We start from the raw sequence: 8,428 nt of genomic DNA on the forward strand, positions 1-8,428 counted from the left end.
GCTGCCTAGTGACATCCGTCATGACTCGCCTCGCGTGGCGGCTTACATTGAAGCTGATAATGAACAAGCCCAACAGGATGCACTTGACTTGTTAGATGAGGAGAGAGATTTGGCGGCGGCTCGATCAGCAATTTATCAACAGGACCTGTGCCGTTATCACAGCCGTCGGGTTAAGTCCAGAACCTTTCAAGAAGGTGACCTGGTGCTCCGGCTCATGCAGGATCTGTCTAATGCACACAAACTATCCCCGCTTTGGGAAGGACCCTTTGTGGTCAGCAAGAACTTAAACAATGGGTCATATTACCTCATTGACATTCGAGAGCACAAAGACTCACGTAAGTCAGAGGAGGAGACCCGCCGGCCGTGGAACATTGCTCAGCTTCGGCCATACTATACTTAAGCCACCGGCTCTCGTCATGTACATACTTTGACGTTGTATATATTATGATAAGCAATAAAGCAGGACCTCTGTCCTTTTCCCTTTCAATGATCATATATCTTTATTATTTTCATTATTTAAAATGACCAAAAGGGGGCTAATCGTATCCAAATCTAGCTTAACCCTTTTGGTCCGGCCTGTGATCGTATTCGAATCTAGCTGCAAACCTCATGGTCACTTGGGGGCTTCCTGTTCAAACATAGGTCGTATTCGAACCAAAGAGAACATATCTGACGTAACCCTCTTGATCGGCTCAAAGCCAAACTCACTAGGGGGCTTCTTGATCGTATCTGAATCATAGCTTAACCCCTTTTGGGTCCGACTTGGATCGTATTCGAATCAGGGTCGTTAAAAACCTCTCAAGGTCATTTGGGGGCTTCCTATTCAAACATAGGTTGTATTCGAACCAAAGTGGACATAGCTGTCGGTACCCTCTTGATCGGTGCAACGCCAAATCCACTAGGGGCTATATGATCGTATTCGAATCTTAGCTTAACCCCTTTGGTCCGGTTTACTGATCGTATTCGAATTAGAAGCCTCCAGTTTTTATTTAAATGTTTTGATTTACATTGTCGGAAGCCTAGTGTTTTGTCTTACTATTTTTTATCATCTCAAATCTAACTGTTAGTATGGTTTGAAATTAAACCGGCTCAGTTATTTGACAATGAGTTGCCAAGGCATAACAGTCATCAGACATATGGAAGTATTGACTTCTACAAAAGATTGGGTTATCAACCTCATCATCCGGGTCATGTAAACCGGCAGTCCAGATTCAAAGAACACAGGTATGACAGTGTCATTCATGAACATGTTTCTCTGTGTTTTTTCATTAATCAAAGGTTTTTTCGGCCTTGTTTATCTTACATCTGGTTCTGTCTTTTCCACTATGATAATTTCATAAGTCATATACCGGGTGTTTTGACCCGTCCGGTGCTAAATCGCCAGGACATTTTTTTCATTTTTTACAGGAACAGAGTTAAAACATTGCAGATGTAATCACGGATGTGATGCATATATATATATTGACATCATTGGTAAAGAGTCATATGCAACATTTTATGTACAATGGCATAGGCAAAACATGCAGTTTTCAAACTAATCTATTACAAGGCTTTGAGAGCCCAAAAGATGGTTATGACTCTCCCCTCGCCGGTTCACCTCCCTCTACTGGTTGGAAGCTGGGATTGGACCAGTCAAAGCCGTTCAGAGCAATGAACTCTGCTTCATCGTCAATCAGGCCGACTGCGTCGACTTTTGGGGCAAAAGTGTGTTGGCGAACCGGTGGGATAAGATCTGTCACCTTATAAGAGGGAATCGCCATCTTCTTATTCTCCATATCAAAACCCGGCTGATATTTGTCAATGTTGGTCTCCTCTCCAAGAATGGTATCTTGAGGACGAACTCCCCTCACATGGGCAATAAAGTCATCTTGCTCAAATGGAGTCCCGTCTTCCTTCATGGTAGGGTACCGCTCAGCCACGTCCACCGGGTCTAAATCCGGCACCCAGGCTTTCGAGCGGCTCAGGGCAGTCAGGGCTCCGGCTCTGGCACAAGATCGTTTGACCTCTTGAAACCCGGCGGGTAAGATTGATAACTTCTTCAAAACATCACTCAAACGGTTGGGTCCTTGGTTGGCAGGGGAGATAGTAGCAAGTGCTCGTTGAGCACCAGTATACAATTGCTCCACCAAGGTATAAACCGCCTTCAGTTTTGTCACACCGTCTTGGCTCAGATTTTTATTTCGTGGACCTATGAGTGTTTTTTAACAAAAGCTCAGCAGGCAGCTTATATTCCTGGTCAAAATAAAGTATAAGTGATTAATACAAATGACTCACCGAAGATGGCGGAGACCATTTGAGACACACGGTTTTTTAAACCGGTGAGCTCGTTGGTAACCTCCCCAAGAGTCGCCTTTGCTGTCTTGACACATTGTATCAGCAAGGTCTTCTCATCGGCCCATGATTTCTTCTTTTCAGTCAAGATGGTCTTCAATTTTTCAGTCTCAGAGAGACTCAATTGAAGTTTGGAATTAGCAGTCTTTATCTCTGCTTCCTGATCCACCAAACGGGTCTTTGCATCCGTCAATTGAGAGCCCAATTCAGTTAGGGTGGTCTACAAGCATGCACAGGTGTGTCAAGATTTAACTAAAGGTTATAATGATTGAAGTCCCAAGTGCTTTGCAAACGCAATACCACTTGGCACTTGGGGGCTAATGTCTGCCAAAGCAATTTTTATGCAAAATGACTCTTCTATGCTTCAAGTCCCAAGTGTTTTACAAAGTAACAACGCTTGGCACTTGGGGGCTAACGCATGACATCCAGAAAGTTTTTAAGTTGAGCCGGATTACACTACTTATTTGGACTGATTTAAGACAATTATGAAGTTAAGTACTGGCTCATTTATGATAAATTGAGCCGCCCTTGGGGACTACAGGTGAAAGTTTATACTAATCTGTTGGACTTAGGAAAAATCTAAAGACAAGGTATCAACCTATATCATAAGTCTACAGATCATTCAGATTCATCATAATCTGAAGACTTGGGGGCTGGCAGGGTATATATAAACCGGAGTACATACCTCATATTTTAGTTGCAATTGCTTGACCATCTCAATTTCCGAGTCACGACTGGAATGCACATGACTGAGATAGCCGGACAGCACGTCACTAACATTCAGGTGAGCGTAGTGAGAGATATCAAACTGTACTTGCTGCCTTTCCAAGGCCTCCTGTCTGGCAGAATGCCTGGCCAGCATAGTCGGATTACCCGGTGCAACAAATCTGCTGCCAGTGATCAGAACGTCATGGTCAGAAGACGCTGGCGGGTTAGCTGAACCGGATGGTCTGACGGTGGATGGATCGACAATGGTTTCGTGAGCTGACGGCTCAGGAGGGTCCAATTGAGCATGGACAGCCGGGTCTTCTGGCACTTCAGATTGAGCGGGAGGAGTTAATGTTGCCGGTTTAGGTGCAGGATTTTTTGGGTCTTCTGCCGGCTTAATCACCTTAGCTTTGTTGGACTTCGCTTGACCACTAAGAAAGATTTTTTATGAGACAATTAGTATAATGATGCAGTTTTAAAGATGCAGAGGAAAGATGATTTTCCTTACCCAAGGGAGGTTTTGAAAGCCGGAAATTGAGTCTGAGATGAGTCACCAGAAGAGCGAGAAACGTCCTGCAAAGGTAAAATAAAGTTGAAGAATATAAGGAAATAGATTCATGGATAAAAACAAAGGACAAAGGTGAAAGAAACCTCATTCTGGCGTTTTCGAGGAGTTTTTTGTAAGTCGGAAGGTGGTTCATCATCATCATTAGTTCGGGACTGACGGCGGCTCTCATGTTGCTGCTTTTTCAAAAGAAAATGAGGGTCCAAATAAGCCAAAGGGTGCGAAAACCTTACTTTCCGGATTACCAGTCGAAGTTTCTGTCTTGGCAAAGGGGCTGAGTCGGAGGAAATAGTTACCTCTTATTCCACGGCTTGGCTGGCCCCCGTGTCATCCTGGCAATAGTCAGTGTCAATAAGATAGTTGAAAAATTGGCCAAGCACTACAAAAAAATACACTTCTGTGATGATACGTGTTTGTCGCAGTAGGTCGCTTTTTTTGTCATGCATGTACATCCATGACAAATTTATGACAGAATCAAGATAGTCATACCTGTGCTGTCGTAGAAGTGTTCCATGACATTACCAAAATTATCATCATGGAAGTGTCCACTTCCATGACGATAAATCGCGCGTCATAGAAGTGCTTTCGTCAAGGGTGACCGACATGTGGCATCCACCGTAACGGAACGCCGTTAAGCTATCGGGTCGGGTTTTGGATCCGATAACCCGTTAACAGCCCCGACCAATGGGAAATTTCCATGTGTAAAATTCTTATTGGCCGGACGAAACACGTGTCAGCTCGTCAGCGGGTCAGATAGGCGCCTATGATACGTCAACACATGGGACGACCCAACAGTGGCCCATTCCTGTGAAAAGGCTGGCCCGTTTGACTTGGTCAAAAGCTGGCGGGCCGGCCCATGGAAAGCCTGTTAACGGCCTGTTCGCATATACCCCATTTACAGCCCGCTAACCCAAGGCCCGTTTTGCCCTATCCGAATTAGGCCCAATAGCGTCATCTGGGCCATCCACTATGATTCCAGCCCGTTTTCACTTCTGGCCCATGTATAGCCCATGCCATCTTTCGGCCCATATGAGGCCCTTTGTAACTCTTGGCCCATTAGCGGCCCGTGCTGAAACTGGCCCGTAATGAACAGTGTATTACTTTACACCCATTAACGGCCCGTGGTGAAACTGGCCCGTAATGAGCAGTGTATCACTTTATACCCATTAACGGCTCGTTATTCCGTTGGGCCGTTTCCAGCCCAAGTTAACTTTCGGCCTTCTGAGGGCCCATTTATTCTTGGGCTCATTTGTAGCATTCGATTACTTACGGCCTGTTACTGTCATTTTCTGCTTGTGTGCCAAATTCAGCCCGTCGTTACAGTCGGCCCGTTTGTGGACCGTTAGTCTGTTGGGCCATTTTCATAGCATCACCAAATACGGCCTATTAATGGCCCGTTATGGTCAGCCCATAAAACGTATGATTTCTATTAAAGGCCCGTCTACGGCCCATTAAAGGCCCGTACAAGACCCATAAATGTGCCGGCGGCCCATGGATCCTATGAGACGTACAAGGCCCATGGATCCTACGAGACGTAGAAGGCCCATGGAACCTACGAGACGTAGAAGGCCCATGGATCCTACGAGACGTAGAAGGCCCATGGATCCGATGGCCCGTGAAGGGCCATGGTCGGCCGAATTGGCCCCCGTTTAAACGATATAGCATATTCAAAGAATTATCCTACTCAATACTATCACCTCTAAAAAGACTACACTATTACAACAAAGAGATCAAGGCATAGAAAGGTAGAATAATCCTACACTATACAATAAAGAAATTACAGCCGATTATACCCACTGGGCATTATGGTTTGGTACAGGTGATAATAAAGATACACAAACAGCAAATTACATACACTGGGCAAATACAGCTCATACATCATGGACGCGCATCAACTTAACTCCATTTGAACTATAATCTCTTCAGAAAATAGGATTGGCCGGATTCAGATAGCACAAATTTTAGTCTGCAAAATCTCCAATTCCTTCATGGTTACCTCAGTGTCTTGTTTCATTTTTTGACTCATGCATCTAATACCTGCATGTCCAGTCTCAACTTGTTGATTATACGTTGACAATCATGTACATGTTGTCTTGCCACCTCTAGTTGATGCTCGAGAACATCAGCACATTCCAATTCCAATCCATAATCATTCGGTAACGGCCATGTCGCACTTCTCGCAGATCTTTGTGTTGATGCCACTTCATCCTGAAATGTTTCTGTAAGTACACATGACTAGGGCAAAAATATAGTTACAACAGTGAAGAGAACAAGACACTATTTTGTACTACATGGCAAAACAGGACTAACAATAATGTTACATGTCACTTAAAAAAATGTTACACGTCATGAAGCATAAGCATGTGATATTTTAAAAATTATAAAAAAGATAGTCTGTGCAGCCTGCATACAGAAATCCATCTTAGCTCACCAGAGGAGCATGATGTTGGGGCCCAATCGAAAACACAGACAAGTTACAAATTTAGACAGCACGTTGCGTATAAGTAAGCAAGCAGTTGGCCATTCTGTGCCTCAATTAAAGTCTTAGGGAGCATAATGAACAGCAGTGGGTTTCATACAAACATACTACAACAGGCAAAACTATGCAATCATTAGCGTAGTATAAACTAGATTGTGAGCCTCATGCAATAATAGTTGGTTAATAGACTTCAAAGCTTCAGGCACACTTCGACAGCGTAATTAAATGGTAAGGCCTTTAACTATGTCAACTAATAGTGATACAAGTACCGAACATCAGGCATGATTATTTGGGCATCTCATTAACTGAGGACAAATAAAGCAATTGAAAAGAGAAAATTAACTATGCCTGAAACAAACAAGGAATCAAACTGTTGAGTTGCATACAGTGACTTACCTTAGCAGGTTGAAGAGGCTCAGCGCAGCTCCTACTTATCTTGCAAGGCTCCTTCCTAACATCTTGTACTTGGAAATCCTCAATCTTATCTTCATTGCACCCCCTCTGCAAGGTGACACAAACTAGTTACTCGTCTCCTTGGAAGATAAATATGCATACTTTCCAGTCTGTGAACACAAAAGGATGAGATTATAACAAAACAACACCACATAATGAAACATGCCGCATCTCTTGCACTTGCACACAATGAAATGAGCATTTACTATGTCTGCACTATGTAAAAACTAGGCATACCTTCGAACTGGATCTCCAAGTACTCTTGGAGAGCCTAATGTAGTGTACGACCAAACCTTTATGTCACCTATGAGTTAGACAAGGCCCCACTACAGCAGCCCTTAGTGTTTAAATCGTTGACAAGCTTTGTTAGAGTGTTAGGTCAAGAACAGCAAGTAATCAAAGCAAACAGTCCTAGTATGGCTGGCTGATGCAAACAAGCAATTGAACAGAAGTGTGAGCAAATCTTACATATCAACAAAAGAAGCAAAGAAGGAGGCTTAAAGACCATCACTTGACTGACCAGATTTAAGGGGCATTTAAACATCATGTGCAATGTATGAACTAACATAAACATTGCATATTCCAGATTCTACAATGGAATGCACATGTATTAGGTTATGCCATGTATGATGATGCCTAAATGTACAGATAGCAGGCATGAGTGATTCATCATTACACGCACAATTGAATTGCAGGTTAAGGGCCAGTTCGATTCCGCCTTTTCAGGGCATATTGTCAAAATAAGCCATAAAAGATGTAAAGAAGTCATTTTTGAGTTATGGGCTTGGGCTTAACTAATTTCGCTTTGGAGGGGGGGGGGGTGTTTCGGGTAGAACCTCACTAAAAATTGAAGGGAAGGGGAATAGTGAAATGACTCTGTTGTCTACCTATATTACACTCAAAATGCAACTGCTGACGCCCGTGTCACACCTGACCCTCAAGTAAAAACAAACACGCAAGCATTCATTGCCCTGCCCGCTTGCATCTCCTCTCCCCTTTCCCTCTACCTCGATCCCCTGCCTGCAGCACTAGGGTTCCTCTAGCGAGCCATCGCCACTGGTCCCATCTGGCCTTGTCCTCGACGATGCTATGCCCAGCTAGGTTACATGGCCGGCGGATAGGGGCAAATCTCCCTGGCTTCTCCTCCCTCTGGCGCCGCCCCTCATTCTCATGGTCTCCAGCAGCTGCTCCACTATGGTTCGTCCAATGCACTACTCCAGCGGGCGCTGCACAACTACGGCTGATGCCACACTGTGGCAGAAGGCACCTTATTCCCCCTCCCCTCCTCCCAGGCCATGGCCTTGAGGTGCTGTTGAAGGATGAGCTCATCCAACAAGGTGAGGATCTCCTCTGATTTTTTTGCCAAATTTTCATTCTGATCCACTATACGATGAATTGCTATGAGCTGCTTCTGCTGCTGCTATATGATGCATTGCTATGAGCTGCTCCTGCTGCTGCTATATGATGAATTGCTATGAGCTGCTACTGCTGTATGATGAGTTGCTATGAGCTGCTGCTGCTATATGATGAATTGCTATGAGCTGTTGCTGCTGCTGCTATATGATGAGTTGCTACAAGCTGCTCCTGCTGCTGCTATATGATGAGTTGCTACAAGCTGCTCCTTTTGCTGCTATATGATGAGTTGCTACAAGCTGCTCCTACTGCTGCTATATGATGAATTGCTATGAGCTGCTCCTGCTGCTGCTATATGATGAATTGCTATGAGCTGCTCCTGCTGCTGCTATATGATGAATTGCTATGAGCTGCTGCTGGTATATGATGAATTGCAGACTGCTGCTGCTGTATGATGAGTTGCTATGAGCTGCTGCTATATGATGCTTTCAGGTGGTGCTGCTATACGATAATAACCAGCCACTTGGACCATCGAATTT

The sequence above is a fragment of the Triticum aestivum genome, chromosome 5A (assembly GCF_018294505.1).
Source record: "Triticum aestivum cultivar Chinese Spring chromosome 5A, IWGSC CS RefSeq v2.1, whole genome shotgun sequence".
Lineage (NCBI taxonomy): Eukaryota > Viridiplantae > Streptophyta > Magnoliopsida > Poales > Poaceae > Triticum > Triticum aestivum.